Source organism: Tachyglossus aculeatus, chromosome X1 (assembly GCF_015852505.1).
Source record: "Tachyglossus aculeatus isolate mTacAcu1 chromosome X1, mTacAcu1.pri, whole genome shotgun sequence".
Taxonomy (NCBI): domain Eukaryota; kingdom Metazoa; phylum Chordata; class Mammalia; order Monotremata; family Tachyglossidae; genus Tachyglossus; species Tachyglossus aculeatus.
The window spans coordinates 86809315-86833325 of NC_052101.1; the positions used below are offsets into that span (position 1 = coordinate 86809315).

A 24011-nucleotide genomic window follows, 5' to 3' on the forward strand; every position below is an offset into this window, starting at 1 on the left:
AGGCAGAGAATGGGTCTGTTTATTGTTGTATTGTACTCTCCCAAGTGCTGAGTACACTGCTCTGCGCACAGAAAGCACTCAATAAATATGATGGAATTGAATGAATGAATGAATGCGAACGATGGAGCCAAGAGGGCAGATAAATATGCCCTCTTCCTTTACCCTGACTTGCTCCCTTTGTTCTTCCCCCTTCCCACCCCCACGGCACTTATGTACATATCTGTAATTTATTTATTTATATTGATGTCTGTCTCCCCCACTCTAGATTATAAGCTCATTGTGGGCAGGGAATGTGTCTATTGTCATATTGTCCTCTCCCAAGCGCTTCGTACAGTGCTCCGCTCACAGTAAGCAATCAATAAATACGATTGAATGAATATGAAGGAGAGAGCAGATCAGAGAGCCTTGAAGCTGACAGCTGGAAATTATTTTAGGGACACGGAACTAAATCGGTAGCTATTGGAGGTTTTTGAAGAGGGGAGAGATGTGAGCTGAACAAAGTTTTCAGAAGGTGATCCTGACTGCGTCAGTAATGTAGACCGAAGACAGGAGAGGTGAAAGGGTGTTGCCGTGGCAGCTTGTGCAGGGACTTCCCTGAGAGGAGTCTGGGGCCCTTATTAGCCTGGAGTCCCTGGGCTTCTGCCTCAGGAGTCTTTGCATTAATCCAGCCCTGCCTGCAGTTCATCCTTTTGTCTATCTTGCATGGACCTGCTGCTATCCAGCAGCGAGAGAGTCCCAGAGGCATCTGTGCAGGGTGAAGAGGAGAAGTCAGAGTGCAGCTGAGACCAGAAACACAAGGCATGAGGTGGGACTGGTGCCCGAGAATGCCGTGTCCTTCAGCCTTGTGACTGTTGTGGAGCTTCTGGGAATTTTGGGTGGGGGGTTGAGGGGAATAAGGGGAAGGAAAACTCAGGAGGAGACACAAGGAAGATTAGTAAGAATCAAAAATAGAACACCAGCAGAAACAACCATCATCTTCAGATCAACAACAAAGATTATAGGTGTGGCTACTGGTATCTTATTTCTATTCCCTTCTAATAAGTGCTATAGAAAAACCAGGAAAATCCTCAGTTTAGGCTATATTTGTTGGGGTTTTTTTTAGGTACATTAACATTATGTTATGCTGTGCTGCTATTATTGCATGAATTTAAAATTCACTGCACATAACTGCAGGATCAGGAGAGGGGGAAGGGAAGAGAGAAGCAACAAAGAGATGAGTAAAAACAGCCAGAGGGGGAGAGGAGGAAGAGAGGATCAGAAAGAGAGGGAGGCCCAAAGATAGACAACAAGGAGAGATGAGAAAGAGAAGGATAAAGCAGAGAAAAGCAGAGGGGCAGGGAGAGAAAAAGAGTTAGAGTCAGAGACAGGGAGGAAAAGATAGCTTGGGAGAGAGTTAGAGGAGAAAATGAACAGGGAGGACAAAGGATGAGAAGAGGGCGAGATGGGCGGGGGGGCGATGAAGAAGAGGAGGGAGGGAGGAGGAGAAAACAATGGGTAAGATGAGGAGAGCGACAGAGATGAGGGAGAGAGAAAGGAGAAAACATCCTAGGGAAGATAGACAGTGATGGAGAAATGCTAAAATACCACAAATGTTTCACGGATATTAGCTAGTCATAATCATTGCTAAATCATAAATACAGCATTACATTATGCCTTTAGTCACTCAAAAGAAGTATAACATTGCATTTTAAGAAGTAAAGGAACCCAGGCAATGAAATATCCCTTTCAATTTTCAAAATATATGGTTTCATTATATTTATATTTCTGTAAAAGGGAAAAACATTTTCTTTTATTGCTTGTTGTATAAAAATAAATATCACTACATTTGAGAAAAATGTGTATTTTACATAATTAACTTCTTTATTGAACATTTTATTTTCTGTTACTCTTGAGTAAAAAAATACCCCACCCCCTTGATTCACATGAATTAACTGGGAACAGATTGGGAAGCTGAAGTTTTGGCACAAAAGGTAGCCTCTCTACCTACATGTCAAGAATAATTCATTACTAACCAAAAATATGCATGAAAATTTTGAAACAGAATCCTTTTACTTTTGAATATTCCATCTCCTTCAGCAAACATGTCAGTCTTATTGCCAAGGGTAATGCAGCCTATGGAGAAGCATTCCTAAAGCATTTTTATAAGGAAAGTATTTAAAAAATTTCCAAAGAGAAAGAAGAAATTGATTTTAAACCTTTTATGGGAGGAAAAAACTATAGAACATTTGACATCTGTGCCTTCCTTTCTGCCCCCGCTCCCCATTAATTGCAGAGAAAAACTGTGGATGGCTACTCTATTAATAGTTACAAGAAGACAATAATATATATTATGAGCCTGGGTTTTCACTTCTGTTCAATACAACTTTACGTAGGTGGGAATTATCTCTTGCTTTCCCCTTTTCCTTAATTCCCTATCAAAATCACCTGTAAATGACCATTTACTTTCTCATTGCCTGCTACGATTAGCTATTTGTGAGCTCAGAATAGTATCTATAGGTCAACTTCACCTTCTCTGCAAATCAATCATATTTATTGAGCACTTACTGTGTGCAGAGCACTGTATTAATAATAATAATGGTATTTGTTAGGCACTTAATATGTGCAAAGCACTGTTCTAAGCACTGGGGAGAATACAAGGTAATCAGGTTGTCCCACGGTGGGCTCACAGTCTTAATCCCCATTTTACAGATGAGGTACCAGGCACAGAGAAGTTAAGTGACTTGCCCAAAGTCACACAGCTGACAATTGATGGAGTCGGGATTTGAAACCCATGACCTTTGACTCCAAAGCCTGTGCTTTTTCCACTGAGCCAGCACTTGGGGGATGACAATATAATAGAAACGTTCCCTGCCCACAACAAGCTTACAAGTGTAGAGGGAACTTATGGGAAAGCACATCTTCAAAGCGATTCTGGTACAACACTAAGGAAGCCTCATTTAATCAACCCATCAATCAATGGCATTTATTGAACACTTACTGTGTGCAGAGCACTGTACTAAGTGCTTGAGAAAGTACAATACAACAGACCTGAGCCCTGCCCACAAGGAGCTTACAGTCTACTGGGGGAGATAGATGTTAAAATAGACTAGGGATGGGGAATCAATAGGGTATAAGAATATTTACATACGTATTGTGGGACTGGGGTGAGTAACAAAATGTTTAAGTGGCACTTATAATAATAATAGTGGTATTTTTTAAGCGCTTACCATGTGTCAAGCACTGTTCTAAGCACTGGGATAGATACAAGGTTATCAGGTTGTCTCATGTGGGGCTCACAGTCTTAATCCCCATTTTACAGATGAGGTAACCGAGGCACAGAAAAGTTAAGTGACTTGCCCAAAGTCACACAGCTGACAAGTGGCAGAGCCGGGATTAGAACCCACGACCTCTGACTCCCAAGCCTGTGCTTTTTCCATTAAGCCACGTTGCTTATCTCTGAGTCATCCCAATGCCCTAACTGTGACACTGCCCAGGAAAGTATCTGGAAACCTTTTGGAGTGACTTAATCATCTATGTTTTAAATTGCACTTTAAACTTGCCTGTAGAATCTGAGAAGTGGTTCAGGAGATAGGTCTCTGGTTTACCAATTTTCCATCCTGTCCAGCAAAATCAGAACTGGAAATGGAGAGAGAAAATAGGTTAGTTTGGTCTACTAAAAGTGCAGCAACAAATCACTAAATGTAAAAATGTAATGCAGTTGAGTCCAGAAAAAGGAAGAAGGGGCTGGTAAACTGTCCTTCACCAGCCCTTGTTACTCCTGTTGAAATAAAAATGCAATAGAACAGACGAACAGATTTCAGCTTATCTTCCACTTCTATTACCCTTCCTCAACCTAAAAAAATATACTACTTACAGTGGATTCTGGCCTGCTATCCAGGGACAAATTTAAGAGACAGTATTTTTCCTTTGAACTGATATACTGGGTGGGATAGTTATGCAGGGGAGGAGTACCTCTCATATGTGGAAGCAATGGCAGTGGGAAGAAGACCACCTCTCCTCTACCTCCCCACTGCTGCCATTGCTACTGCTAAAGAAGCTGAACCAGCCCACACAGGTGGATTATGGGAATTTCCTGTGACATTGCCACCAGCCTCCTGCCGTTACTGGCATTCACCACTACCCTTAGCCACTCTCCGACTCAGTTGGTAGTGATTACCTGCCTTCCCCAAAGATATTCAGTTGTGCTGGAGGCAGCCATAGATGATAAAGAATGGCAGCAACCCCAGAATCAATCAATCAATCTCATTTACTGAGCACTTACTGGGTATAGAGCACTGTACTAAGTGCTTGAGAGAGTACAATATAACAGACACATTCCCTGTCTACTATGAGCTTACAGTCTAGAGGGGAAAACAGACATTAATATAAATAAATTACGGATATGTACATAAGTGATGTGGGGCTTGGGGAGGGGTGAACAAGTCAAGTGAACAAGTCAAGGCGACACAAGGGAAGTGGAAGAAAAGGAAAAGAGGGCTCAATCAAGGAAGGCCTCTTGGAGGAGATGTGCCTTAATAACACTTTAAAGTGGGTGGAGAGTAACTGCCTGTTGGATATGAAGAGGGAGGGAGTTCCAGGACAGAAGCAAGACATGGGCGAGAGGTTGGTGGCGAGATAGGAGAGACTGAGATGCAGTGAATAGGTTGGTATTAGAGAAGCAACGTGTGTGGCCTGGGTTGTAGTAGGAGAGTAGTGAGGTGAGGAAGGAGGGGGCAAGGTGATTGAGTGCAGGAAGAAGGGGGTTTGAGGAGGGAATTAAACATCTGGAACAACTGGCGAGGGTAATGGGCATGGGTGTCAATAAGGACGGAGAAATAATTTTGCCAGGCAGAGTAGAGGACAAAGTTAAAACATGTAAGGATAAACTTAAAGTGGATGAGGTCGGCCTGATATCTAGATTTCTGCCAGCAGCACTCTTTGGCTTGTGCACAAGAGCGAAGGAGGTGGACTGGGGACGTGATCCAGAGCTGTGGCTTAGGGGTACGAGATTGATGAAGGGATAGGGGAGTGAATGAAGTTCAGTAGAGAGGGTGGTGCGACACTTTGGTCATCAAGGGAAGGTAGTTTTGGTACGGAGGCTAAATGGGGCATGCCAAGTTGAGAAAATTGGATGGGGTTAAAAGATCAGAGGTCTTTGAGGGGGAGCAGTACAGACTTGAGGGGTGGAGGTGTGTGGGAGAGAAGGCAGGTGAGGAGGTTGTAGCCAGATAGAGGGATTTCAGAGTTGACGAGGGTAGAGATTGTGCACTGGCTAGAGATGATGAGATCGAGTGTGTGTCCAAGTTGGTAAATGGCCTAGCTGGGGAGAAGCAGCTTGGTGGAGTTGAGGAGTGAAGACAGTGGGCAGCAGAAGGGTCATCAAAACAACAGGAACATCCTCAAAAATCTCCAGTGATGGCCTATCCACCTTTGTATCAAACAAAAATTCCTTACCATTGGCTTTAAAGTATTCCATCACCTTGCCCCCTCCTACCTCACCTTGCTTCTCTCGTTCTACAACCCAGCCCCCTCACTTCACTCCTCTGCTGCTAACCTTCTCACTGTGTCTCAATCTCGCCTGCCTCGCTTCCGATCCCTGGCCCAAGTCCTACCTCTGACCTGGAACGCCCTCCCTCAAATCCCCCAGATAATTATTCTCCCTTGCTTCAAAATCTTACTGAAGGCACATCTCCTCCAAGAGGTCTTCCCAGACTAAGCCCCACTTTTCCTCATTTCCTGCTCCCTTTGGTATTGCCTTGACTTGCTCCCTTTGTTCTTCCCTCCCTCCCTGCCCCACAGCACTTATGTACATATCCGTAATTGCATTTATTTACATCAATGTCTACTTATTTGTACTGATGTCTGTCTCCCCCTAATCCACCCAGACTGTGAGCTCATTGTGGGCAAGGATTGTCACTCTTTATTGCTGTATTGTACTTTTCCAAGTGCTTAGTACAGTGCTCTGCACACAGTAAGTGCTTAATAAATACAATTGAATGAATGAATATCTATGTGGATATTAAAGTCCTCGAGGATCAATGTAGGGATGGAGAAAAAGAGAAGGAATGTGAGAAAGAGATCAAAATTGTTCTAAAAGTTGGAGATGGGGCTTGAGGGGCTGTAGATGACTATTACTAGAATCTGGAGTGGGTGGTAGGCGTGGATGATATGGGTTCAAGGGAAGGGAAAGAAAGGGATGGGGGAGATGAACTGGTGTGAAAGTGGCATTGGGATGCGAGACGGAGTGAGTGTGGGGGAATGAGTGAAGACGACGCCTCCTTTAGAGAGAGAAGCAGACGAGACCATGTCATCTGGGGAGAGCCAGGTTTCAGTGATGGCCAGGAGGAGCAGTTACTGGGTCAAGAACAGGTCAAGATAAAGGGAAGCTTCCCCATGATGGACCGGGGGTTTCCACAGCCTGCACTTGGCTGGGGCTGGAAGCAGGGAGGGAGGGGAGGAGACAACCCAAGAGGTGGTGAGGGGTTGTACGAGAGTGAGCTGACATGGGCTGGTGTGGGGGGTCGGGGGGAGGGGGAGCTCTGGGGCAGGTTGACAGGGATGAGGAGGGAGAGAGTTGTGGGGACTGAGCCAGGGGTTGGATGGAGGAGGGGGAGGAGAGGATGCGCTGGGAGGAGAATGGGATGGGCTGACTGGAGGGTGGGGAATGAGGAGTCATGGTGAGGTCAGGGAAGTTTAAGGGGGGAGAGAAGTAGGGCAGAAAATAAATCCCCCCCTCCCTGTTCCTCTAGACTGTAAGCTCCTTGTGGGCTAGGAACATGGCTACCAACTCCGTTATATTGTACTCTCCCAAGTGCTTAATACAGGGCTCTGCACACAGTAAATGCTCAATGCTATTATGTGATTGATCGATTTCTCTTCTCCATTTTTTACCTCCCTCTCCCTTTTCTTTCCCCCTCATTCTGCTGCTTTTATCATTTTTCTAAAACTTCATTTTGTGCGTGTCTCCCCACTCCTTAAAATAATAATAATGATTATATGATTATACAAATTATACAAATTATACAAATATTATATGATTATACAAATGATTATAATGTGATTATATGATTATACAAATAATGGTATTTGTTAAGCACTTACTATGTGTCAAGCACTGTTCTAAGAGTTGGGGTAGACACAAGGTAATCAGGTTGTCCCAGTGGGCTCACAGTCGTCATCCCCATTTGACAGAGACAGGAACTGAGGCCCAGAGAAGTTAAGTGACTTGCCCAAGGTCACACAGCCGACAAGTGTAAAAGGACATTTACAGTCCTTAAAGTCCTTAAAAACTTCCAGTGGTTTTCCATCCAACTCTGCAACAGACAAAACCCTTCACCATTGGCTTTAAGGCATTCAATCAGCTCTCTCCCTCCTACCTAGCCTCACTCCTCTCCCACTACAACTCAGCCCACACACTTCACTCATCTAACACCCAACCTACTCACTGTGCCTCAATTTCACCTCTCTCCTCATCAATCCTTCGCTCAAGCCCTGCTTCCTGCCTGGAACTCTCTCCAACTTCATATCCAACAGACTACTGCTCCCCCCTTCTTCAAAGCCTTACTAAAATCTTATCTCCTCCAAGAAGACTTCTTGGCTATTCTCTCATCTCCCCACCATATTTCCCCTCCTACTGTGTCAACTATGTACTTGAGTCCTTACCCCCATGCGCTTAGGTATTCACCCCACCACCCAGCACTTAAGTAAATATTTTTATATTTGGTTTCTTCTCCTACCACTAATTCATTTTAATGTCTGTCTCCCCCATTAGATTGTAAGCTCCTTGAGAGCAGAGATCATGTCTACTTACTCAATTGCACTCTCTCCCATCTTCTTCCTCATCCTCCATCTCCCTTTATACTGGACAGAGGAATATATAAGAGGGATATGTGCTGGGATAACTCACAATTCAGTCTAATGACATTTTCAGGGACTATTATAAAACTGTAAATCATAGCAGTTTGGCTTGGAACTGAAAATGTAGAAAATCACAATTCAAAATGGGTTGCTTTATGAGAATTACTTTTTTTGTATTAAGTTTGGATACCAAATCTTCTCTGGTTACAAATTCCTGTGCCTTGCTGAAGTGTTCAATTGTAAAAGAGCAATCTGTAAACTCTGCCCCCTGGCTGAAAGAAATACCACACTGGAATGAGTCGCTGTGCCCCATGGCTGAAAGGAATATCACACTGGAATGATTCACATCTGTTTTTCTTACTCAAAAGATTCCTAGACACACACAAGGTCTTGTAATCAAAAGCAGGCTAAAGTAAGGAGTCAGATGTCCTTTTACAATGCGGATGGATTATGCAAAATAAGTAGCAATTGAAAATACTAGGTAATTTTACAGTAAAACCAAGTGCTTTATCTTTAGAATGATGGGGAGAATTAAGACAGAGGTGAACGCTACATCACAGATATTAAACTTGGCATCTGCCTTTACAAATTAAAACACTGGGCTTATGCTACTTGAGAAATCTGATTTCTAGAACTAGACGATAAGGAATTAAGAAAGGCACAGATTGCACTATCACCAATCCTCGAAAGGTGAAAATCTTGAAGTAGGATTTTGAAGTAGGATGAAATAGGAAAAACGTCATCAAGAATGCTAAATGAGACAGCAGTACAGAGTAGAGAGTCTCTGTATCATACCCACAGCAATCCTACTGTTCAAATAAGATGCTTTAGTCAATGGGTGCAATAGCTGAGGCTCTATAAGGATAACTCCTTCATTCACTTGATTTACAGAGTGTGCATACTCTATAAATTACTGTGTGCTTAGTGCTTACTAGGCACTTGGGAGAATACAATAAAAAGAAAAAACATAACCCTGGCCCTTGAGGAGCCTACAATCTATGAGACAGGCAGACACAAAGTATATATACTATATATATACACAGTGTGAACGTGAACAGTAGCATGGAAGGGCATTACTGAGATAATTTTCGCAGTGGAAATAACTTGTTTTGAACAGACTGTGCACAGGCCTAAAGAATCACTCACTCAAACACTCAGTGGGATTTATTGAGAGCTTATTGTGTGCAGAGCACTGTACTAAGCACTCGGGAGAGTACAATAGAATCGGTAGACACAATCCCTCCCCACAAGGACCTTACAGTCAATCTAGTGGAGAAGCAAACAATCTAGGACTAGTCATGCCTTTCAGAAAAATCAGGATCCCAAAAGACAGGCTCAAAAACATAGACAGACCCTGAATTTGGATAAATCTATTAATGCAGCCGGGATCTACTGCTCTCTCAACTACACTTGCAGGCTTGGATGAGATACTAATGTCAGTAGCCTCATCTTCAGAAATGAAAGACAACTGAATGTAGTCCTGTCTTAGAGCCCACTAGAGGAAAATAAGAGCGAGAGATGGAACTGGCAAAGAAGGCACCTCCAAGATATAATGTTGCCCTTTGAACTGCTGGTCAGGGGAGATGGAGCCTGAGGGAGATATTATTAAGGGTACGTGAGTGAGGGACTGTAGGATACAGAGCAGAAAGAGACGAGACTTGGGGAGATGGGGCTAGGGAGACATCAAATGGATTAGATGAAACTAGATTGCAAACTATAAAGCATTTTAATGCAAGGTGACCAGAAACAAAATAGCCTTAGGAGCTATGAAGAGCAATATGATTATGGCCTCCTAATCTAGTTTTTCCTTCTTTAGATTTCAGTTTTTACTAAATTTTCTCCATATTATATCCAAGTTCTTGAGGGGAAAATCACTACATTTTTGAAAATCAAGGACAGTATTAATAACCAGTAAGATACCCCTTCATTAACTTGTTAGAAACGTGTATGAGGGAATATATTTATGAGCCTTTCCAGGTATAATGATCTTTTCACTGGCTGACTGTCCGCAGACAGAATGTATTTACATTCATGATTTTATTTACAGACCTTCTTGTGAGTCAGCAGGAGAAGAGACATGTATAAAGAAGATCACATCCAAGAGGACATTCAAATGGTAAAAACTACAATGGAAAGTCACTGAGGTGTCTACCCGCATGAGAGAAAGAGTAAACAAAACACATAAACAGACCACTAAAGCAATGCAGCCGATTGTGCAGTAGGCAATTAGTATACAGAAAAGATAACAGTCCAGAAAACTCTTGTCAAAATGCGTGTAATTATGCATGTGAAAATAGATGTGATCGCAGTTTGATTAGACATGATTCTGGCATCTCTCCAAGGGGTCAAGGAAACACACTGCATGCTACTCATGATGCCCATGCTGCCCAACTGGCCTCTCAGCTAACATACCTCAAACAAACCTGAGACTTGGGTTTAATCCTGGCTTCGCCACATGACTGCTGTGTGACCTTGGGCAAGTCACTTAATTTCTCTGGGTCTCAGTTTCCTTATTTGTAAAATGGGGATTAAAAGTGTGAGCCTCATGTGGAACAGGGGCTGTGCCCAACCTGATTAACTTATATCTACTCCAGTGCTTAGAACAGTGCTTGGCACATAGTAAGTGCTTAACAAGTACCATAATTATTATTACTGTTTATTTAGCTAACAATTGCCCATTTCAGTATCACTTATCCTTTATTTTGTTTACAACGCCTAGATGCAGGAATGAGGGGACTCTGACCCCCAAGGGATTGCGACCGAAAAGGTAAAGTTTGCCCCTCTCGCCGAGCCAGAAAGTGTCTGGAGGTGGAATCATCTCTTTTTCCTCACGTTCCTCCCCAACTTTTTGCTCCCCGTTGGCAAGCTGTAGTCCCTGGAAACTTCAGGGTTTTTTCCCCTCTTCCTCCTCATCTGCTATAACTGCTCTATGGCTGAGCTATTGCTTTCCCTCACCAGGCACTGAGGCAGGGCTATCGGTTACTCTCCCCCTTCCAACTCAAAACCCCATGAGGGCTCACCCACTTGAATCCTGGTCCACCCAGACCACCCAGAGGATCCTCCAGGGATGAGGTGGGGGTCAGTCAGGACTCCAGACTTCTGACAGCAGCTGTTTAAACCCAGAGGGGCCAAAGAATCACTGCACTGCTTCTCAGCCCGGAGGCCTCAGCACCTCTGGCTCAGCTGACCTATCCTGGCCTGGTGCTGGAACCACGGCTCCTTGGTTGATCAATCAATCAATCAATCAATCGTATTTATTGAGCGCTTACTATGTGCAGAGCACTGTACTATGCGCTTGGGAAGTACAAATTGGCATCACATAGAGACAGTCCCTACCCAACAGTGGGCTCACAGTCTAAAAGGGGGAGACAGAGAACAGAACCAAACATACCAACAAAATAAAATAAGTAGGATAGAAATGTACAAGTAAAATAAATAAATAAATAAATAAATAGAGTAATAAATATGTACAACCATATATACATATATACAGGTGCTGTGGGGAAGGGAAGGAGGTAAGACGGGGGGATGGAGAGGGGGACGAGGGGGAGAGGAAAGAAGGGGCTCAGTCTGGGAAGGCCTCCTGGAGGAGGTGAGCTCTCAGCAGGGCCTTGAAGGGAGGAAGAGAGCTAGCTTGGCGGATGGGCAGAGGGAGGGCATTCCAGGCCCGGGGGATGACGTGGGCCGGGGGTCGATGGCGGGACAGGCGAGAGCGAGGTACAGTGAGGAGATTAGTGGTGGAGGAGCGGAGGGTGCGGGCTGGGCAGTAGAAGGAGAGAAGGGCGGTGAGGTAGGCGGGGGCGAGGTGATGGACAGCCTTGAAGCCCAGGGTGAGGAGTTTCTGCTTGATGCGCAGATTGATCGGTAGCCATTGGAGGTTTTTGAGGAGGGGAGTAATATGTCCAGAGCGTTTCTGGACAAAGATAATCCGGGCAGCAGCATGAAGTATGGATTGAAGTGGAGAGAGACACGAGGATGGGAGATCAGAGAGAAGGCTAGTGCAGTAGTCCAGACGGGATAGGATGAGAGCTTGAATTAGCAGGGTAGCGGTTTGGATGGAGAGGAAAGGGCGGATCTTGGCAATGTTGCGGAGCTGAGACCGGCAGGTTTTGGTGACGGCTTGGATGTGAGGGGTGAATGAGAGAGCGGAGTCGAGGATGACACCAAGGTTGCGGGCTTGTGAGACGGGAAGGATGGTAGTGCCGTCAACAGAGATGGGAAAGTCAGGGAGAGGACAAGGTTTGGGAGGGAAGACAAGGAGCTCAGTCTTCGACATGTTGAGCTTTAGGTGGCGGGCGGACATCCAGATGGAGATGTCCTGAAGGCAGGAGGAGATGCGAGCCTGGAGGGAGGGGGAGAGAGCAGGGGCAGAGATGTAGATCTGGGTGTCATCAGCGTAGAGATGATAGTTGAAGCCGTGGGAGCGAATGAGGTCACCAAGGGAGTGAGTGTATATTGAGAACAGAAGGGGACCAAGCACTGAACCTTGGGGAACCCCCACAGTAAGAGGATGGGAGGGGGAGGAGGAGCCTGCAAAAGAGACTGAGAAAGAACGACCGGAGAGATAAGAGGAGAACCAGGAGAGGACGGAGTCTGTGAAGCCAAGGTCAGATAATGTGTTGAGGAGAAGGGGGTGGTCCACAGTGTCAAAGGCAGCTGAGAGGTCGAGGAGGATTAGGACAGAGTATGAGCCGTTGGATTTGGCAAGCAGGAGGTCATTGGTGACCTTTGAGAGCGCAGTTTCCGTGGAATGAAGGGGACGGAAGCCAGACTGGAGGGGGTCGAGGAGAGAGTTGTTGTTGAGGAATTCTAGGCAGCGCGTGTAGACAACTCGTTCAAGGAGTTTGGAAAGGAATGGTAGGAGGGATATGGGACGATAACTAGAAGGTGAGGTGGGGTCAAGAGAGGGTTTTTTTTAGGATGGGAGAGACATGGGCATGTTTGAAGGCAGAGGGGAAGGAACCAGTGGAGAGTGAGCGGTTGAAGATGGAAGTTAAGGAGGGGAGAAGGGATGGAGCGAGAGATTTCATAAGATGAGAGGGAATGGGGTCAGAAGCACAGGTGGCCGGAGCAGCACTTGAGAGGAGGGAGGAGAGTTCCTCTGAGGATACCGCTGGGAAGGATGGGAGAGTAGCAGAGAGTGTTGAGAGCCGGGGGGTTGGAGAAAGGGGGGAAGAGACTTTGGGGAGGTCGGACCTGATGGATTTAATTTTGTTAATGAAGTAGGAGGCCAGATCGTTGGGGGTGAGGGAAGGAGGAGGGGGAGGAACCGGGGGCCTGAGAAGGGAGTTGAATGTACGGAAGAGCTGGCGGGGGTGATGGGCATGGGTGTCAATAAGGGAGGAGAAATAGTTTTGTCTGGCAGAAGAGAGGGCTGAGTTAAGGCAGGAAAGGATAAACTTGAAGTGAACGAGGTTGGCATGGTGTTTAGACTTTCGCCAGCAGCGTTCAGCAGCTCGAGCATAAGAGCGAAGGAGGCGGACAGTGGCAGTGATCCAGGGCTGTGGGTTAGTGGTGCGAGAGCGGCGAAGGGAAAGGGGAGCGAGCGAGTCTAGCTGAGTAGAAAGGGTAGAGTTGAGAGCAGTAATCTGATCATCGAGACTGGGTAGAGAGGAGAGGGCGGCGAGGTGGGGTGTGAGGCGCTCCGAAAGATGGGTGGGGTCCAGAGAGCGGAGATCTCTGTGAGGGAGTAATACGGATTTACAGGGGAAAGGAGTGTGAGTGAGGAGGCAGGTGAGAAGATTATGATCAGAGGTTGATGATGAAGGCAGCAGACAGTGGGTCTGGGCTGGGGAGCAGAGTGACAATCAATTCCACAGGGCTCAAATAACAGCCACAGAGGCTCCAGAGTCATTCATTTATTCAATCATATTTATTGAATACTTACTGTGTTCAATAAAGCTTGAACACAGCTTGACTTGTTAAGCTTGACTGACTGAGTTCTAATCCCACCTAGTCTCCAGAAGAACCTCCAGGCTGTTTGGGATGCCCCGAGATGAGGGCTCCTTGACTTGTCATCACAGGGTTTAGGAGTAGAGGGTGAGAGGAACCTTTGGCTTGATCTCAGGGTCCAGTGAGGGTGAGAAATTCCTGTGGTGCTCACAGCAGAGAGAGTGAAAATCTTTTTTTCATTTCTTTTATAGTACTTGCTAAGGGCTTACTAGGTACCAAGCACTGTACTAAGCACTGGGGTAGATACAAGCTAATCAAGTTGGACACAGTTCCTGTTCCACAAGGGGCTCACAGTCTAAACAGGAAGGAGGACAGGTATCGAATCCCTATTTCACAAAAAAGGAAACTGAGACCCAGAGAAGTTAAATGACTTGTCCAAGGTCGCAAAGCAGGCAACTGGCAGGTCTTCTGACTCCCAGGCCTGTGCTCTTTCCACTAGTCCACACTGTTTTTCTGTACGTGAAAAAGAACCCAAGGGTTTAAATTCTTCTCCGGGGATTGTTAAATATTAGTTGGTTGTTTTATGGTTAATTATTGTTACTTCCTCCTGCTTTCAGGGCATCTTTACTTGGATGTACTGCCAACAACTCAAATGTAATATGTCCAAAACAGAATTCCTCATCTTCCCACCCAAGCCCTGTCCTCCCCCAACTTTCCCATCTCTGTAGACAGCACCACCATCCTCCCTGTTTCACAAACCCTTGGCATTATCCTTGACTCATTCAACCCACATATTCAATCTGTCACCAAATCCTGTCAGTTCAGCCTTCACACCATCGCTGAAAGCCACGCTTCCATTTCCATTCAAATTGCTACCATGTTAACGCAAGCACCCTCTCAGGATCGCACCTGGAGAGTCTCGGCTATGGGAGGAAGAGTCAAGCAGAGGCCTACCCATTCCATTCCTAGCTTGGGCAGTGGCTAGTGAGTGGAAGGCAACCTGCTACAAGTGAAAACTAGGCAGCAGCGGCATGGAAGAGAGTCGAGGGCAGAGACTCGAGTTTACTGCGCGGAAGGGGGCAATGGTAGACCACTTCCATATTTTTACCAAGAAAACTCTATAGATCTACTACCAGAATGACTGCAGATGGAGAGTGGGGCATTCTGGGAAAGATGTGTCCATGGTGTTGCTATGGGTCGGAAATGACTCGATGGCATAACACAATATACAATAATGCAAGCACTTCTTCTATCCCACCTTGATTACTGCATCAGCCTCCTTGCTGACCTCCCTGCCTCCTGTCTCTCCCCACTTCAATCCATATTTCACTCTCCTGACCAGATCATTTTTCTACAGAACCATTCAGTCCATGTTTCCCCACTCCTCAAGAACCTCCAGTGGTTGGTCCAACATTGCATCAAACAGAAACTCCTTTACCATTGGCTTTAAAGCACTCAATCACCTTTCCCTCTCCTACCTTACTTCTCTGATTCCCTACTGCAGCCCAGCTCCTCTAACACCAACCTAACCACTGTACAGCGATCTCTATTTCGCAGCTGATCCCTGCCCAAATCTTGCATCTGACCTGGAACTCCCTCCCCCTTCATATCCAACACATGATCACTCTCCCCACCTTCAAAGCCTTCTTAAAAGTTCATCTCCTCCATGAGGCCTTCCCCGGCTAAGCCCTAATTTCCTCTTCTCCCACTCACTTCTGCATCACCCTTGCACTTGGATTTGCACTCTTTATTCACCTCACCCTCGGCCACACAGCATTTACGTGCATCTCTGTAATTATTTATATTAGTGGAGTGAGCACGGGCCTAGGAGTCAGAAGGTCATGGGTTCTAATCCCGACTCCACCATTTGTCTGTTGTGTGACCTTGGGCAAGTCACTTAACTTCTCTGTGCCTCAGTTACCTCATCTGTAAAATGTGGGGATTAAGAGTGTGAGTCCAATGTGGGACAGGGACAGTGTCCAACTTGATTAATCTGCCACCCCAGAGCTTAGAACAGTGTTTAGCACATAGTAAGCGCTTAACAAGTACCATAATTATTATTATTATTATTAATGTCCATCTCCCCCTCTAAACTGTAACTCCTTGTGATCAGGAAACATGTCTACCAACTCTGTTATTGTGTTCTCTCCCATGCACTCAATACAGTGCTCTGCACACAGAAAACACTCAATAAGTACAATTATTATAAACGAACATACCAATAACATACTTTTCTCTTTTAAACACATTTAAAGAGTAGGTTTGTTGTTCCATATTCAGAAACTAAGCTGAGCCTGTTTCAGTACAACTAATTTTCAAAATAAGAAGCACGAATCTAGGATTTCCTGAGTTTTGTTAAAATGAGAGTTTATTTTACTCTCACCCTCTGAAAGCTCTTCAATTGGTTGTATTTATATCTAGAGGTCAAAAACCCGCCAGACTCCCCGTGATTTTCCAAGTGATGATTCTAAATACAGGTATATGAAGCTCCTCAGTGCTTCCTCCGGGCTGTGGCCTGCAGTCTGTCATTCAACACAGTGTAGGAAGGAAAATGGATGCTGAGTGGATGCCTTATTTAGATAAGGCACTGATGTGAGAAGGAGATAGTTGTGGCAAATTACCTATGCCACATCCCTGGAAGTCAATGCTAACCAACTACTGCCACTATAGTAAATAGCTTCCCCAGAACTTCTCTGACCTAAGCATGAACTCCAGAGCATAGGAAAGATCTAATGAAGTCATTAAAGTTGAAAGACAAATAAGCAGAGGAGGATGTAGAAGATTAAAACAAGATACTTAGCAAACTAATCATCTTGGTGGAACTAGCCCAAGATATTCAGGAGGCTGGCTGATGGATGGTTTCTGAAACAAATACACCTAATTCTCCTAGTGGTAGTAGCATTTATTCCAAATCTGTTATGCTGGACTCTCCCAAATGTCAGTACAATGCTCTGTATACAGTAAGTGCTCAATAAACATGATTGATTGATTGAGCACCCACTATGCCTCTATCTCACCTGTCTCGCCGCTGACCCCTAGCCTGGAACGCCTTCCCTCCTCTAATCTGACAGACAACCACTCTCCCCCACTTCAAAACCTTAATGAAGGCACATCTCCTCCAAGAAGCCTTCCCAGACTTTCCACATTTCCTCATCTCCCTCTCACTTCTGTGTCACTCTGATATGCTCCCTTTGCTCTTCCCCCCCTCCCAGCCCCAAAGCACTTATGTACATATCTGTAATTTTATTCAATCTTTTTCTCTCCCCCCCAGCCCCAAAGCATTTATGTTTTAATTTTATTTGTGTTGATAATAATAATAATGATAATAATGATGGCATTTGTTAAGCGCTATGTGCAAAGCACTGTTCTAAGTGCTGGGGGGGATACAAGGTGATCAGGTTGTCCCAAGTGAGGCTCACAGTCTTAATCCCTATTTTACAGATGACAGAACTGAGTCTCAGAGAGGTTAAGTGACTTGCCCAAGGTCACACAGCAGACATGAGGTGGAGCCATAATTAGAACCCATGACCTCTGACTCCCAAGCCCATGCTCTTTCCACTGAGCCATGCTGCTTCTCTGCCTTGATGTCTGCCTCCCTCACTCTTGACTGTAAGCTCGTTGTGGTCAGGGAATGTCACTGTTTATTGTTGTATTGTACTTTCCCAAGTGCTTAGTACAGTGCTCTGCACACAGTAAGTGTTCAATAAATATGACTGAATGAATCAGTGAAAGAGATGCACTGTACTTGGGAAGCACACATCAAACAAGTGACCTGTTTCCTGGCCATAAGGACCTTACACTCAGATGGGACAGGCAGGCATACATTTTTTTAATAGAGTAGTCAAAATAAGTAGTTGAATGTGCAACTGAATATATCTATCTATCAAAGTGCTGAAGATTGGTATCCATCCTCAACAGCCTTGTACTTTCTAATTTCCTAACAGTATTCTCACCAAAAAACATAGCAAAAACATGCTCTCTGCCAGAACTATATATACTTAAATGACTTCTTAATAATAATAATAATAAAGGCATTTGTTAAGCATTTACTATGTGCAGAGCACTATTCTAAGCGCTGGGGGGGATACAAGGTGATTAAGTTGTCCCACATGGGGCTCACAGTCTTAATCCCCATTTTACAGAAGTGACTGAGGCCCAGAGAAGTTAAGTGACTTGCCCAAGGTCATTCATTCATTCAATCGTATTTATTGAGTGCTTACTGTGTGCAGGGCACTGTACTAAGCGCTTGGGAAGTACAAGTTGGCAACATATAGAGACGGTCCCTACCCAACAGCTGGCTCACAGTCTAGAAGGGGGAGAGAGACAACAAAACAAAACATATTAACAAAATAAAATAAATAGAATAGTAAATATGTACAAGTAAAATAAATAGAGTAATAAATTTGTACAAACATATATACAGGTGCTGTGGGGAGGGGAAGGAGGTAGGGCAGGGGAGATGGGGGGGAGAGGAATGGGGGAATGGGGGGGCTCAGTCTGGGAAGGCCTCCTGGAGGAGGTGAGCTCTCAGTATGGCTTTGACGGGAGGAAGAGAGCTAGCTTGGCGGATGTGTGGAGGGAGGGCATTCCGGGCCAGGGGGAGGATGTGGGCCAGGAGTCGACAGTGGGACAGGCGAGAATGAGGCACAGTGAGGAGGTTAGCAGTAGAGGAGCGGAGGGTGCGGGCTGGGCTGTAGAAGAAAAGAAGGGAGGAGAGGTAGGAGGGGGCGAGGTGATGGAGAGCCTTGAAGCCAAGAGTGAGGAGTTTTTGCCTGATGCGTAGGTTGATTGGTAGCCACTGGAGATTTTTGAGGAGGGGAGTAACATGCCTAGAGCGTTTCTGCACAAAGATGATATGGGCAGCAGTGTGAAATATAGATTGAAGTGGGGAGAGACAGAAGGATGGGAGATCAGAGAGGAGGCTGATGTAATAATCCAGGCGGGATAGGATGAGAGATTGCACCAGCAGGGTAGCAGTTTGGATGGAGAGGAAAGGGTGGATCTTGGCGATGTTGCGGAGGTGAGAGCGGCAGTTTTTGGTGATGGATTGGATGTGAGGAGTGAACGAGAGAGCAGAGTTGAGGATGACACCAAGGTCACACAGCAGACGTAGTGGAGCGGGATTTGAACCCATGACCTCTGACTCCAAAGCCCGTGCTCTTTCCACTGAGCCACGCTGCTTCTCTAATAGAAAATAGAAATAGAAAGCGAATGCAGTTCCCTGCTACCACAAATTATGCAGTCGAGTTTCCCACATTTGGGGAAATCGCAGTGGTCAGCACACCCTCAGTGCAATGGGTGGGCCTCGCCCTGGGAAAACCACCTACATGATCATGATGTCTCCCCTGCCAGGTAAGTATGCCTGAGGGTTCTGAGACAATTCCAAAGTGTCCCACAGAGGAAATGAATTTGGAATTAGTCTCTGTTCTTATTTGATCATGGCAATAATATAGAATGGGAACCATTTTCAGAGACTAGATAGAGCTGTGCCAAAGAAACGTGATGCCGTGAACTTGGTATTCTCACAATAGAGAATACAATAGAGAAGGAGCATTGCCTAGTGACATCTGGAAGTCAGAAGGACCTGGGTTCTAATCCCGGCTCCAACACTCGCCCACTGTGTGGCCTTCACTTTTCTGTGCCTCAGTTACCTCTTCTGTAAAATGGGGAGCCCCATTTGGGACAGGGACTGTGTCCATTCTGATTATCTTGCAGCTACCCCAGCACTGAGAGCAGTGCCTGGCTGGCACATAGTAAGCCCTTAGCAAATACCATTAAAAAAGGGAAAAATATTTAGAAAATATAAGCATCAATTACCTTCCACGTAGAGATATACTGTGTGAAAGGCCCTGTCCTTTACCTCATAATTACTGTCCCGGAAGTAGATTGTTGGGTAGGGATTGTCTCTGTTGCTGAATTGTACTTTCCAAGCATTTAGTACAGTGCTCTGCACACAGCAAGCGCTCAATGAATACAATTGAATGAATTAATATGGGGGTAGTAGAAATACTCTTCTTGAAACTCTGACTGGCCTTGACTGTAAAGATTCAGTACTGTACAGGTTTTCATCTTATTTCTCCAATTGCATGAACTATGGATCTCCTTCAATCTCAATTCTCACTTGACATTCGCTTCCCTTGGAAGATCATCGACTCACATAGTTTCAGTTCCCAACTCTATGCACACACTTCCCAGATACACACCTAGGTACCTGGAAACCTATTCTACAAACTCTTCATTTCCTCCTTCTTTTGGCATATCTTCCTCTGGATGACTGGGTCAGCTTCAGTTTGTCCTTCCCCTTCTTCTAGATCCCTGTAAAAACCCACCTCCTCCAAAAATCATTCCCTGAAAACTTTCCCAACCTTCCCTGATTAATTTCTGATCTCCCCACTTTATCAGTCCATCAGTCGTGTTCATTTAGTACTTACTGGGTGCCGAGCACTGTCTGAAATACTTAGGAGAGTACAATGCAATAGAGTTGGTAGTCATGATCCCTGTCCACAGTAATAATAATAATGATTGTGATATTTGTTAAATGCTTACTATGTATCAAGCACTGGTCTAAGTGCTGGGGTAGATAAAAGGTAATCATGTTGGATACAGTCCCTGCCCGACATGGGGCTCACAGTCTAAGTAGGAGGGAGAACAGGTATTGGAACCCCATTTGACAGATGAGGAAACTGAGGCACAGAGAAGTTAAGCACTTGCCCAAGGTCAGACAGCAGGCAAGTGACAGAGCCAGGTATTACCCAGGTCCACTGATTCCCAGGCTCATGCTCTTTCCACTAGGCCAGGCCCTTCTGACATGGAGAAGCCCACAGAGTAAGCTCCTCACAAGGATCTTATAGTCAAGAAGGGGAGACAGACATTAAAATACCTTACAGAAAGGGGAAATGGCAGAATTTAAGGATGAATACATAAGTGCTGTGGGGACTGGGGGTGGGGAGAATATCAAAATGCTTACACACTTGGGCTACACATCCAAAGGCATAGGTGATGCAGTGAGGAGGGAAAAATAGAGTGGGGAAATGAGAACTTAGCAAAGACCTCTTGGAGGAGATGTAATTTTAGTACGGCTTAGAAGATGGGGAGAGTGGTGGTCTGCCTGATGTGAAGGGGGAGGGAGTACCAGGCCAGAGGGAGGATGTGGGCAAGGGGTTGGAGGCTAGACAGAGAAGACTGAAGTACAGTGGAGTAGGTTGGCAGGTAAGATAGGAGGGGAGAGCTGACTGATTGCTTTAAAGTTTATGGTAAGAAGCTGTTCTTTGATGCGGAGATGGACGGACAACCATTGAAGGTTTCTGAGGAGTGGGGTGCCATGAAATGGATTTTTTTTAGAAAAATGATCCCCACAGAGTGGAGCATGACAACTCCCATGTCAGCACATATATGCCACCAAAGCACTTAAGTATATATCCTATATTTCCTGTTTTTTCCTCCTATCTATAATTCACTTTAGTGCCTATGTCCCTCACTAGATTGAAAGCTCCTTGAGGATCATGCCCTGGGATTACCAATATTGATCCTATTGCACTCTTCCAAATATTTAGTACTGTGCTCTATACATGATAAACATTCAATAAATACTATTGATTGATTGCTCAATTAATGAGTTTCAATGGGGTAACCATAAACAGAGCGGCCATTAGAAACTCCTCAATGACACATTGAAGCAAAAAAAAAAAGTGGCCTTGTTTTGGACAGTTGTTAAACAGCAGCAGAAGGTAGATCAGCCTGGCTGACAGTAATCAGAAATGGGGGGCTATCTTGGAATAGAGGCCCTGGGAAGGTCAGACACCAAGACTAAGAAACAAAAAGTCCAAGCACAGTGACTACAAATGCTCCAATGCAGCCAGGGGACTGTCCAGTATGCACTGATTATTATCAGCTACACTGGCACACATCAAAAAACAAAGATCCTCAGTATATATATGTACAAGTGGGTGTGAATACCTAAGTGATTAACAAACATATGTATTATTCATTTCCCTTTGATCATTTCTAATTATGGTATAAATCAATTTATATGTACTGTCTCCTACATTATTCGATAAATTACATGAGGGCATGCAAATGTGTGTTTTTCTTATTTTGAATATTCCCCAAGTGCTTGTGTAGGGTGCTCTGAACACAGTAGGTGCTCCATATAGAAAATTCTGTTGGTGCTCAGACTGTATAAAAACTTACCAAATCATCTGCACTGGAAATGATGTCCACAGAGCAATGTGGTCGAGTGGGTGGAGCACAGGCCTAAGAGTCAGAAGGACCTGGGTTCTAATTGTGACTCCTTCACTTGCCTGCTGCATGACCTCAGGCAAGTCACTTAATTTCTCTGAGCCTCAATTACCTCATTTGTAAAATGAGGATCAATAATGTGAGCCCCAAGTAGGATTGGGACTATGTCCAACCTGATTAGCTTGTACGAGTTGTCTACACACGCTACCTCAAATTCCTCAACACCAACTCTCTCTTCCACCCCCTCCAGTCTGGCTTCCATCCCCTACATTCCACGGAAACTGCCCTCTCAAAGGTCACCAATGACCTCCTGCTTGCCAAATCCAATGGCTCATACTCTAACCTAATCCTCCTCGACCTCTCAGCTGCCTTTGACACTGGACCACCCCCTTCTCCTCAACACGCTATCCAACCTTGGCTTCACAGACTCTGTCCTCTCCTGGTTCTCCTCTTATCTCTCCGGTCGTTCATTCTCAGTCTCTTTTGCAGGCTTCTCCTCCCCCTCCCATCCCCTTACTGTGGGGGTTCCCCAAGGTTCAGTTCTCGGTCCCCTTCTGTTCTCGATCTACACTCACTCCCTTGGTAACCTCATTCGCTCCCACGGCTTCAACTATCATCTCTACACTGATGACACCCAAATCTACATCTCTACCCCTGCTCTCTCCCCCTCCCTCCAGGCTCGCATCTCCTCCTGCCTTCAGGACATCTCCATCTGGATGTCTGCCCGCCACCTAAAACTCAACATGCCCAAGACTGAACTCCTTGTCTTCCCTCCCAAACCCTGCCCTCTCCCTGACTTTCCCATCACTATGGATGGCACTACCATCCTTCCCGTCTCACAAGCCCACAACCTTGGTGTCATCCTCGACTCCGCTCTCTCATTCACCCCTCACATCCAAGCCATCACCAAAACCTGCCGGTCTCAGCTCCACAACATTTCCAAGAACTGCCCTTTCCTCTCCATCCAAACCACTACCATGCTCGTTCAAGCTCTCATCCTATCCCGTCTGGACCACTGAATCAGCCTCCTCTCTGATCTCCCATCCTCGTGTCTCTCCCCACTTCAATCCATACTTCATGCCACTGCCCAGATTGTCTTTGTCCAGAAAAGCTCTGGGCATGTTACTCCCCTCCTCAAAAATCTCCAGTGGCTACCAATCAATCTGCACATCAGACAGAAACTCCTCACGCTGGGCTTCAAGGCTCTCCATCACCTCGCCCCCTCCTACCTCACCTCCCTTCTCTCCTTCTACAGCCCACCCCGCACCCTCCGCTCCTCTGCCGCTAATCTCCTCACCGTGCCTCATTCTCGCCTGTCCCGCTGTCGACCCCCGGCCCACGTCATCCCCCTGGCCTGGAATGCCCTCCCTCCGCACATCCGCCAAGCTAGCTCTCCTCCTCCCTTCAAGGCCCTACTGAGAGCTCACCTCCTCCAGGAGGCCTTCCCAGACTGAGCCCCCTCCTTCCACTCCCCCTCATCCCCCTCTCCATCCCCCCCATCTTACCTCCTTCCCTTCCCCACAGCACCTGTATATATGTATATATGTTTGTACATATTTATTACTCTATTTATTTATTTTACTTTTACATATCTATTCTATTTCTTTTATTTTGTTAGTATGTTTGGTTTTGTTCTCTGTCTCCCCCTTTGAGACTGTGAGCCCACTGTTGGGTAGGGACTGTCTCTATATGTTGCCAACTTGTACTTCCCAAGCACTTAGTACAGTGCTCTGCACACAGTAAGCACTCAATAAATAAGATTGATGATTGATTGTGTCTTCCCTGGCATTTAGTACCATCCCTGGCCTATAGTAAGCACTTTACAGATACCACAAAAAAAATATTATTATTTGTCTTGTCTCTGTTGTTCTTGTTTTGGTTACTTCAGATTTCCTGGGCATAATTACCCTAACTCTTCTGATTAATTAGGAATTAGGAATACAATTAAAGCACTGATTATGCCATACAAGATAAGAAAGGCCAGTCAATCAACAATAGAATTGTACTTCCAAAAGGTCCAAGATTTATTGCTTCTTGGGACAAAA

General features: G+C 45.4%; 1 long non-coding RNA gene and 1 other non-coding gene across 3 annotated transcripts in view; both read right to left on the minus strand.

Moving 5' to 3' along the window:
* Nucleotides 1-3539: 3539 nt before the first annotated feature.
* The window catches only part of LOC119950213, an 81626-nt gene continuing 61154 nt past the window's right edge, over nucleotides 3540-24011 (minus strand). For both annotated transcript variants that reach the window (XR_005457340.1, XR_005457341.1), the window contains exon 3: nucleotides 3540-3615. This is a non-coding gene — a long non-coding RNA (uncharacterized LOC119950213). The remainder of the gene's footprint in view (nucleotides 3616-24011) is intronic.
* Nucleotides 18928-19088, minus strand: LOC119920229. Its single transcript, XR_005447987.1, has one exon. It is a non-coding gene; the product is annotated as a U1 spliceosomal RNA (small nuclear RNA).